Consider the following 10,909-nt stretch of genomic DNA (forward strand, 5'->3'; position numbering starts at 1 on the left):
CTTGAGTTTTCTTAAGCATTTTTTTCTAGAGGTTCATATTTATATACATATGTACATGTCTTCCATGTAATAGTGTTTTTTTTTTTTTTTTTCCCCAAGATATGCACATGTCTTCCATGTAATAGTGTTTTTTTCTTGAGTTTTCTTAAGGATCCATACCAAGATATTATATGAGTTCAATTAGCTGGACTAGAGGGTATAACTACCTAGACTAGAGGTAATTTATGGATTTAATTACCTGGATCAGAGGTAATTTATGGGTTTAATTACCTGCATACTGCATACGAGGTGTATGCATAGGTACCTTACCTATTGTTAAGGTATGAAATTTTTATGAACTCTTATTACAAATTTTGATGTCGATATACCTTGGGAAAATTTTAGAATTCAATAAATAGATTTGCAATTAAATTCAAATCAAATATGATAATTAATATCCTACAAATCAATAACTTACGAGTTTTAGGAATTCATAATTTACCTTATTTATGTTTTAGGTGCATAAATGGAACAAAAATAAAAAATAAAAAAAAGTAAATATCAATAAATTGAAATAGGCATGTAATCTTATGTGGTGCAAAAGTCAAAGGACTTGGATCAACAACAATTTCTGCATGGATTGCACCCAAAATCTCTCCTCATAATTGGACTTATGCCAAATTTTCTAAAATAAGTACCATGAAGCATTAGGCTGGTATAAATTAAATTTGTTTTCCATGTTCATTTAGTAATGCGAACGTTATTCATACTCGATCCCGTCTATTCAATCTCAGCAAACCCTAACCCTAACCCTAACCCTTCCTACCTATACCACAACCACTCAAATGAAACTCCCTAACGAAAATTAATTTGTACAACAGTTACTAGAAGGCCAGAGTTATGAAAAAAAGCAGTTAACGTGATCAACACTTCATCCATCCATCCCTAAAAATTAACCATTTGCTCGCTAACACCAAACAGAAAAACAAATCCCATTGCTAGCATAATTCTCTTTTTGTTATAATCTCCATTTCAGTTTCTTTAACCATATATATATTACAATCTTCCATAATCAAAAAGCACACGGTGAATCAAAGTTTAAGAAGAACACACAAACCCTAGCTAATGAAGAATCAATCTTGAGCCAATCTCATACAGAAATAGAACTCTTATATACATACATATATACACATATATACATGGCTGCACCTGCACTTCAAGAAACATACGAGCAACCACTGTTGGAAAATAATGCAGCATCAATTGCGCCAAAACCACTAAAAACCCCAGCACAAAAGGCCATTAGAAAGACCTTTAAAGGCACAGCCCATCTGTCAAATCTTCTTCCCACCGGAACGGTCCTCGTTTTCCAAATGTTCTCCCCGGGTTTCACACGCCAAGGGCAGTGCCCTACCCCCATCAACAAAACCATGACGCTAGGGCTTCTAATAGTCTGCAGCCTTACCTGCTTCCTCTTGTGTTTCACCGACAGCTTGAGGGACGAACGGGGCAAGGTTCGATACGGGTTGGCGACTTTTAACGGGTTGTGGGTCATCGACGGGTCGAAAGTCGCCATTGCCCGGGAGGAGGTGGCCAAGTACAGGCTGAGATTCATTGATTTCTTCCATGCCTTGATGTCCATATTTGTATTTGCTGCACTGGCTTTGGTTGATCAGAATGTTGTCAAGTGTTTCTACCCCAAGCCGTCGGAGGAGGGCAAGCAGCTTTTAGCGGCGTTCCCTGTCGGGATTGCTGTTGTGTGCAGCTTGTTGTTTGTCCTGTTCCCCACCAAGCGTCATGGAATTGGCTTCCCTCTCTCTCCTAGCTAGAGAGAACTCGGGATCACATTCACTTTATTTGTTAATAGTTTTACTTCGACACGTTTTTTATTATTTTAAAGTGAAAGTTTTACACACGTCTATTTTGTCGGATTATATAATTTTATCATATACTAATTTCGAGTTGAGTAAAACTTTCATGTAACATGTTTTATAGCCTTTTTTCTTATCTCTCCCATTGCACATCATAAGATGATAGATATATGAAACAAGGAATAAGTAAGCTTTTCTCCCGGAGTTGAGATCTGGTGTCCCCAATGTATATGTCCTCATTTTTTTTTGGTGGTGAAAACCAATGTATCCCCCGCGCGATTGCGGGGACTAACCCTCGAGGTACTGTTGGGCGCAAAGCGGGGACCTCTCCCAACAAAGTCTGCTCTATTCGCAAGTGCCTGGGATCGAACCCATGACCTCTTGTTTAAAGGATCCAAGCCCCTTCCACTTGGACCAACTCCTGTTGGTATATGTCCTCATTTTTCAAACTTCCATTAAAAATACAAATAAAGGGCATGTTTTAGGAATACCAATTAACAACCCAACAAATTTGGGATTGAAGTGCAATTACCCATGGCAAAGTTGAAAGTTGGTTTTAATTAATTATAGTTTAATGGCCAAATTTATTGCTAAATTTGACCACAAAAAAACAAGGGTTTAGGTAGGGGTTAAGAAATCAGTCTAGAAAGGAAGACTTTGTTGGGGTTGGTGCCGTACACGGTGGAGATCAGTCCGTATCCATTGGTCGTGTCCAAAAGGGTAAGACTTTAAATCAGGCAAAAATCGTATCTATTAACAGTCTGATCAATATGACGCCCAAGATTCGGTGGAGATTTCATCGGAGGGCCAGAGGCAGAGGAAAAGTTTGCATCACTGGAAGAACCAGCGGTAGAAAATGGAAACCCCAATTGAACTTTCTGTGCTGCCTAATGTTCCAAGCTTTTGGGAATATGTGCTCTCTCCACGCACAACAGTGAAGACAATGTTTACAAGTTTTCAAGGGTTAAAGGAGGGAATTTTCAAACTTCCCAATTCTTGGGTTATGGGATTTGCAAAATGACCCTTACTTTTAAGCTTATTACATTGGAAAACCAATTACAACTCTACATTAGTAAGGAAAACATTTTAATATGTTACATTGGAGAAGGTTAGTGAGATGCAGACATTGTACCTACAAATAATGCAGAAACTATAGTTGATGATGCACAAGGGGAAGAATTAAATAAGAATGGGACGAATAATATTACACTAAACCCTAAATAGTGTAAAAGATATTGGGGTAGTTCCAAAATTTTCCATTTTTGTCGACAACTTTTTTCTACTGTTTAATTTTGTCACGCGCCCCCACCAAATTCTTGGCATTCTTCATTAATCACCGTCGTCTTCTTTTGCCCAAAAGTGGATGAGTTTAGGCCACAAAGCGGATACCCAGACCAGACACCAGCCATGGTAAAATGGTTGTCTAGCTCTTCTTTGGGTCCTACTCTTCCTCGAGGTGGCCCACACCTGGCCTTTGCTTTTGCTGCCAAACCCAAGACATTTTAACCCCATGAGCGCCAGAGTTTCTCCCCCTGACAATTCGACAAGTATGACACACACTTTGTCGAGCATACCTGCTATTCGGTACTAAAAAAACCTTTCTTGTAACGGGAATAACACTGTTTTGCTATCTCCGACCTATAACGCATTGACATATGAAATAGTTAACTCACATACCCTTGTATTATTGGCCAGGTATAACGAAAAGTGTTATCTCAGTTGCAAACAATGAGAGTGTTTCTCCTGAAGTACATTTATGTGCATCTGTCATAACGTTATCAAATAATACAATTAAATAAGGAATTTGCGTAATTTATATTGATAATTTAAGAACATAACGCATTAAAACGACATCATGTAGCAATTAAAAGGGATCAACCCAACATATATAAGGTGTTCTTAGCTTCTTGGACTTTCTTAAATGATTGTAATTTAATGGTATTGAAGTTATCGGGGATGGAGAATGCAATGCCATTATTTTGCTTGTCTTTCGGGATACCCAGATGTTTGTGAATTGGCATTGTATAAGTTGTTGGGTTTGCAATAAGGTTCCACCCACTTGATTTGTACCTGTCGACAGTCAAATTTGAAATTCAAAGTGCAAGGTTTTATTTTTATATAAAAAAAGAATAAAAATTCAAATTTAAATTATAAGGGTTGTTGAAGTAAATGAAAAGAAATTTTAATTTGTTTGGTGGTAAATCTGGGACTTGGCAGCACATTTATAAACCGTACTGTACAATGTACATGCATGTCTTGCTTAAGCTTTTAATCTTTTATTTGTTTAGAAGGAAAAAAAAAAAAAAAGCTCAGAACAAAGACCTAAGCAAATATTTTTGTAATTTTTTATAAAAAAAATATAAAAAATAAAAGGCTGTGCCAATGGTGTCTCTTTGTAAATTGTATATGTTAAAGGTTTTGTCTGATGTTGATAGATTGCCTCAAAGCTTGAACAATGGGTAAAATTCCAGGAAGATGATTTGAAACCACCAAGAAGCTTTTGGGACTTCGAGTAGACCGGAAGTGGAAATTGATTGAACAGAAAGGCAAGTCACATGCGCTGAACATTTTCCAAGTTGGCTGCTGCAAAATCCAAATTGGATATGCAGACAGCATAAACATACAAAAAAAAAACTCTGGATTAATGTTTTGATGTTTTCACAGTGGAACATATAACTTAAAAACTCGAATCAACTACCTCTTAATCTAATAGATTCCTTTTAATATTATAAGAGATTTCGAGTTAAGGAAAACTATTCAAAGATTTTGTAAATTAAGTTAAGTTTTTTTTAAATTCTGGTGCGGGTTTTATTTTCCTTTCTCTTTTGGAGTAAATGTACAGTAGTGTTGATATTTTATGTCGGGAACAATTATCATGACTGGTGTCTGGCATAGCGGCAATGGCATCACTATATTTAAATTGAGCCTCTAACTTATCAACTTTGGTTTAATTTTTGCATTCAACATATGCCACCTAACCTATACTGGATGTTATAACATCCATCTGGACCACCTAGACTCTTCTTTATTTAATCCTCACCCAATTGCCATCTCCTTCAACTTCAATTCTTACTCGATAAACGTCACACTGATAGACACAATGCTTTTACTTATCTGTTCCCCCAATGCAAATGTTTTCAAGCCTTCCAAGTTAATTGCTACCTACTCCTATTATAATTCTAGGGTACATAATGTTCTCGTCCAACAATTGTGAGTCTGAATTCAACGTTTAAACGCTGATCAATAAGTTTGATTACAGTGCATATGATTTTATTTATTTTTGATAAACTATGAATTCGAAATACACATTCAAACAAAAATCAATATATAAACCCTAATCAATAGTTTATAGTCACGGCGTGATAACATAAGACACACAATCTTATAGAGTGCATAGCTGAAGCCCTAATACACAACAGATAGTTTCAGGGGGGGAACATGCACAGTAAATTGGTTAGGTAAAGGCACTATAGATATGATGGGGCTTGTCACCCGCGAGAAAAGAGGAGGCTCTCTATCTATGCATGCAGACAAAGGGGCAAAATCAACTTGAAAGCTTTACCAAATTATGCAGGCAAGTAAAAACCAAGCTTTACGATTCTTTCCTTCTTCATTTTTTTTTTGCCCCGAGTTATGATAACGTCTGCATGAGGTTGGCCTTACATCTATCTCAACTCAAACATGAACAGAAGAACCATGTGTCTGTGTGTCTCTTCTGTTGGCAAAGCTAATGGTACAACAAAATTATTGCTGTTTGTTTGCAAGAGACGCATACGTTTTATGATTGCCATTTCCACATTAGAAAGAAAAAAGGGTAACTTTTGATTGATGAAAAAGCTAATTACCAACTGTTGAAATTAAGTGTGATTATTAGTTTTGCTTAGAACTTTCTGAAATTTTTACTGTTTAGAGATATAATTGCTTGATGCTTGAGGGGTCGTGCTTGAGCTTTGCTTCAAGTTTAATTAACAAAAAATATTTCTTGGTGGCCTGCTAACAAAAATTCTATGATGATTTAATTAAACTCTAATTTTTGGTCTAAAAAGAAAAAGATTGAAGCAGTGGCCCAACTTAAGCACACCTTCCTAAATTCCTAATTCAATCATGATTTTATCTTTATTGCAATAAATTTTGCAAAAACAATTGGTTTCCAGAAACCCAAAATACAAAAAGAATTGGTGCAAAAAGCCTCAGTGCCATCACCTTTCTAGCAACAAAGAGGCAGACCCATTCTGACCCTTAAAAAAAAAAACAAGAAGAAGAAGCAGATCCAGCACCCTTGAAAGATTGAGAGGAATTTTGTGGAACCTACCAGGCAAGATATGTAGGGCCAAGATCAATGGCTTTTTTACAAACTTTGAGGGAAAAAAAAAAAGGATATGGTGGATCCAACCCATTTGAGTCTGTTCCTAACCACAATCATAATTGTCCTCTTGTGCTTCATTTCCACTTTTCTCCCCCAATGCCACCATCACCTTCCACTTTATCAAAAACCCTTTTGACGTGAGAAAAAGATGCATCTGAACAGTTTGTGGCAAAATTTTCTCCCATTTGGAGTGTTGTGCTTTCTCTTCTTTTCTCAACAGGCCTCCCTCACTTTCCTGCTCTTCTGAAATCATTAGTGGTGCACTTGAAAAGATCCCATGAGATTTTATTCCTCTGGGTTTTATTTTTATTTTCTATAGCATATGGATGTGGTATGCAGAGGATTATTATTGTTTAATAGGGTTTACAAGACTAATTCAAAAGATGCATATTCTGAAAGCACCCTTTCCTTTTCCTCCCCAAGGATTTAAATGAGAGAAAGGTCATGGCAAAGGCAACTCTTTTCACTTTCTTTACACTTTTTTTTGGGCAGAGGTCATGCTTAATGGGAAACCAACACCAAATGCATGCCCAGTTGTATGTATATATATATCATATAATATATAAAGTTTATAAACTGGCCATCCTAGCACCATTGAAAAGGTTTTGGGAAGCTTTAACCAAAACAGGACTAATTAACAGAGATTAATCAATCTGAATAGGATTATGTTATGTGTTTAAACCCCATTGGAGTCTGAGTGGAGGAATAAAACTTTATTCTCTCTTTAGGGTCTAGCAATCATTAAAATGTCTTGGTTTATTAAAATGTATATATGATCATCTGGAAAACGGCTAATTGGATTAGTTCAAGAGATGGGGTCGAAAGTTTAGAAGATTTCATGTGTTTGGAAAACAGAAGTTGCATCGCCGCGGTAATACGCCTGCTTAATTTATGATTATGTTGAGCTAATTGTCTAATTAGTTCCTAAACAAATAAGTTCAAGAAAAATAATGTAAAGAGTGGTATTTGTTGGAGCAGCAACTGACTGGTAGTAGGCGACCTTTTTTTTGACTTATTTGTTGAGAATCTTTGAGTAATATGAACTTGAGACCTCATCAGATAAGTTTTAATTCATTGTTTAAAAAGCGACATTTGAAAGTTATTTACAAAAATTTATCACAATCTGTAGAGTGAAAGATTGCTTGAAGTGCAATTAAGAATGGGTTGATAATACTCTTCTTCTAGACTAATTAGCCGTCCCATAAATGAAGAGGGGTTCGAATTGATTATATCATTATCATCAATCTATTCCACACACTAAGATGAAGATGACGCCAAAAATGATTTTGGATCTGTTGTGGAAACGACGCTTAATCAAGTCAATGAAATCATAACTCTTTGTTCTTTTTCTTTTTTTTCCCTGAAAGGCTGCCTTATAGCCATTGGATAGTCAAATGGATGGAGGACGACCCACTTGAGAGATTCTTGAAGTTGAAGAAATATCAAAGAAAAAGAAGCCAAAACTGATGTGGAAAAAAAGTGAGACTGATGCATGACTAGCCTTGCAATCTCTATCGAGTATCTACCATATGGCATGGCATTGTCCTGGATAGAGTCATACAAGACAGAAACTGACTCGCATTAGCATCATATAAAATTCGACAGAAAATTCAAAGGCATGACATTGTCTCAGAAAACTGGCCTTTCCAATATGCTAAACCCTTATCGCCTATTAATTTTGGACATGAAAACAATAAAAAGAAGCTAATCTAAATTGATCTTATTAAGTTGGTTCACTATTTGGCCAAATCATTACCAACATAATTAGTTGGACTACTGGTTTTAGCCCTAAACAAGACCGAACCGAACCATACCCAACCCTAGCTATAATTATCTGAAAATTTAGATTGATTTTGGATTCTAAAAACAATTTTATGCACTCCTCAAGTGTTAAATGGGTGCAGGAGGTTTGAGAAGGGCAAAATCATCTTCTAAATTAATACTTAAATATTTTTCTAATTCAAAATTAGTACGTAATCTAATGAACGGAGTACCGAATAACCCAGGAACAGATGTGGCAAATCACACATCCATCCTTGTCTTCTCTTGCAGAACCCGTGACCCTGAATCATTTTCTATACTTTATTTTTTTCCCAAATTTATACGTATGCATAATTTATCAGGAAACTGCCCTGCACATTCTTCTTTGTTTCCTCCTTGGCGCATAGTTGTTTCCACACAAGAATATGAGAATCCAAGCCAAACGTATAAAATTTGATTTCTGACAAATATAGGAAAGAAATCAAGTTGTTAATTGTTATATATATATATATATATATATATATATATATATATATATATATTAAAAGGTAACAAAGTCTTTTATTATTATTTTTAATACAATTGATATTGGAAGAGTGGAATTTGAACACAAAATCTCGAATACAGGGGTAATGCTCTCATTCTAACGGTAACAAAGCCTTGATGGTTAGAACATAAAATCAATAAAGTCATATTCATTCATAGTTTTCATATGGGTGCATATGCAGCAAAGCATTCTCATGGCCATATGGCATCATTGAAATTTGTTTGGCTTTCTGAACCAGTCCATAAAATGAGGGAAAAGCAGCAAGCAACAAATCAATTGGTACTAGAAAGAAACTGAGAGGCGAACAACCAAGCCAGAAAAAGAAAAAAAAAACATTTTCCCTTGACTTCTTTTAAGGTTCACACTCTATGATCATCTACATGCTTGTTTGTGCCAATAGGCTACATGACACAATTCATCATCACACCCAGCACATCATTTCAGAACACCACACCCCCTCCCCCCTCCCACCTCTCTCCAAATGATCATTTGCTTGTGCATTTTGTAGGGTCTTTTTTTAAAAAATAAAAAAAAAGATGGGGTCAACTTTAAAATGTACTGGGAAAAACCCTTATAATTATGAATTCAGATGCCATAACATTTTTTTCTTTCATGATTTCTTGATGAATGCCCTAAAGAAACAAAATTATAATATATGGGTCCAGTTTGATGGTGTCATTATTTCACAATGTTTAAATCATTTAAGGAGTAGGAAGTAGGGGTTGGTGGTCATCATGAATGAAGGGAAACTGTAGATACCCTCCCTCCCTCCCTCCTTCCCTCCCTCCCTCCCTCCCTAGATGCTACAATTTCTGTTTTTGGGTCTGCTCTAGATGCCATGCTAGTATCAAAGGCTAATTGACAAAGATATGTCAGTTTTTTGGTAATTACAGTTACAAATTAGACCCAGAGTTCTAGATAACAAAAGTTGAAAAAAATACTTGTTCTTAGAATGAAAACAACTTCACTGTTGTAGCTGGTAGACAGTTACTAACCATTTGGACCAGATTCTGTAATCTAATAGTTCAAAGATTCTTCTCGGTTATCAGAAAATTAAAATAACAAAAGGAAGGAAATCGTAAAACTTACACCAACATTGTGATGTTGCAGTTGCAGAAAAGGACCACAGTACATGCAAGACTTATTGATTTGAAGTTTTTCTTTTTTATTATTATTATTATTATTATTATTATTATTATTATTAAGACAGGAGGAGAGGAGTCGAATTTGAAACTTTTTTCAACATTAAGCTTTAAGTTCGTACCCACTAAACCAAGAGGGAGATTCTCATTCCTTTAGGATTAAGATACTGTTAACTGAATGAAGTGTACGTTATGGTTAAAGTTTGTAACGGATGCTAAATCAGAAGTAGAAGCTACAATTCTGCCTTGGGAAAAAGTGATGAAAAGTCTCTGCCTATAACATCTATATGCTTCAGCCTCGTGACCCCTTTGGCAGGCAATGCATTATGCATGGTCCAACGCAAAAAGGGCACATAATTTGTCAAACTCTTTGAATGGGACGTCTCTCTACCCCATAACTATGACCTTTAGCTCTCAAAGGACATCTTTTCTTGACTTTGTTTTCCCATCTTCAAATTGCTTAAAAACAAGGACTAAGCAAAACAAAAAGGCCAATTTGGTATCTTCTTTTGAGCCCAGCATGAGCAAATGGGTTATTTGTGAATGCCTGGTCCTTTTTAAATGGACGGGCCTGTGCATTTAGGCCCACCACACACGTGTCCAATTTGATGCATGGGCTTCAGATCCAAAAAAAGATGCGTTGAATTTGTTTAACTATGTGAATGGACAAAGCGCAGAAGTGAGTTAGGCTAGTTGGTCAGAGCAGTGAGTCCATTCTTTTGTACTTAAGCTCGAGTCATTCTTCTCGTATATTAGATTAATTTAGAGTAATTTATACTATCGTTTATATAAAAAACGACCAAAAAAGAAAAAGACAAAGCAAATGTTTTGCAAGATTTTGGTTAGAAGGTGAGTGGATTAAAACTCCAGCATATCAGTGCCTGGAAAAAATGGGCCTTTTTGGCAGCAATAGTTCAAAACATGGCACAGATGTTTCAATTGCCACCTGTTTATAAAGTTATAACGTGCAAGGTATGAGTATATGACACCGTTTATGATCTAACACCAATTCCTTAAAAGTGAAGCCTAATATCTCATCCAATACAGACTTTCATGTGTTGAAGGAAAAACTAAAAAGCAAAGCCTAAAAGCAAATAAGTGTGTGGGTCTCCACTTCTAAATTTAGAAATAATAATAATAGAAGTAAAGAACACCTCTTATGAAGCCTCTTGCCTTTAAGCAATACACTTTGCGTTTCAGCAACAAACAACAAAAACCTTGTAAGCCCCGAACTTCGTGAACC

The 10,909-nt window shown here is 36.0% G+C and overlaps 1 pseudogene; it reads left to right on the plus strand.

Annotated features, from left to right (window-relative positions):
- The first annotated feature begins 1,178 nt into the window (after nucleotides 1–1,178).
- Nucleotides 1,179–1,808, plus strand: LOC110770413 (protein DMP7 pseudogene; annotated as a pseudogene).
- The last annotated feature ends 9,101 nt before the right edge of the window (nucleotides 1,809–10,909 follow it).

This window comes from Prunus avium, chromosome 4 (genome assembly GCF_965620075.1).
Source record: "Prunus avium chromosome 4, drPruAviu1.hap1.1, whole genome shotgun sequence".
Classification (NCBI taxonomy): domain Eukaryota; kingdom Viridiplantae; phylum Streptophyta; class Magnoliopsida; order Rosales; family Rosaceae; genus Prunus; species Prunus avium.